Genomic DNA, 1,122 nt, shown 5'->3' on the forward strand with positions numbered 1-1,122 from the left:
AAATCATGAACAAGCGTAACTTACTGAAGTTGGCCCAGCATGCAAGGATTTCCAAAGTTTCAGTGATTACAGTGTATGTTTGCACCCTTGAATATACTCTTTTCCTCCTTTCCTGCTCAAACATGCAGAAGTGATGTCCAATTGCATATTATACACCATTCCTGATTGACGAACTGTTAAAAGGTTTCTCAGCATTCGACACAAATCAAGAGTCAAAGCGTTGTTGATCAGCACTGGTGTTTAAAGCTGCACTTACTGGCTGGGATACCAACCCAAACCTCAACATATCATCACTGTGCTGTTAGTAGCACAATATGCAACATAGCAAATCAAGCAGTGCACATACAGTATGGGGCATGATGTTGATGGGAACACAGATGCATGACAAATGCAATCATTGACCATACATGTATATGCATCATTTACCATTATTTACAAAAGAAAGCACGCTGCAATATACCAGGTAGGCCTACAGTTGAAAGTGCAATATGCAAATCTCACAACCACAGCTGTAGAGCGGATGACACTTTAGGTTCCTAGTGAAATTTCATCCTCATACATCTCACAGCATCCAAACACATCTAGGATAACACTGCCTCTGAATTTCAAAAATGAGAACTATTAAATCCCTGCAATCTTCTCTCATAGGTGGGTCTCATCAAAAGCATAAACAGTGAATACCTGTCATCAGTGTAACATCTACCATAAATCACATTAAATTACATCTCCTAGGTTGTGATATATTACTTGAAAGACAGTAAACAGTGTTACATTTCTTACTTGGAATCTTTGTGACCGACACCATCAGTACTTTGAAAGGAATACTCTTTAATAAGCAAAACACAGAGGATGTTTCATAAAGATATAATAGCTCAGTAAAACTCTTGAGGAGGACAGGCCACATGTGACAAATATTGTCACATTCAGATCATGCCAGTCAATGTTGTGTTTGCAAGCTTGGTATAGCCTTACATCTTCACGTGACAGGGGAAAAAGTCTTTCCGATGAAATAAATTCCATCAGGAAAGAAAGAAAAAAAACCACAGTCCTCAAAATCCTTACTGCTTCGAATAGTTGCAGCCAAAGAATTGATTTATTTGTATATCTGGTGTACCTTATTGT

This window comes from Diadema antillarum, unplaced genomic scaffold (genome assembly GCF_040938485.1).
Source record: "Diadema antillarum isolate AM-2024a unplaced genomic scaffold, OU_Dant_1.0 seq00000649_RagTag, whole genome shotgun sequence".
Taxonomy (NCBI): domain Eukaryota; kingdom Metazoa; phylum Echinodermata; class Echinoidea; order Diadematoida; family Diadematidae; genus Diadema; species Diadema antillarum.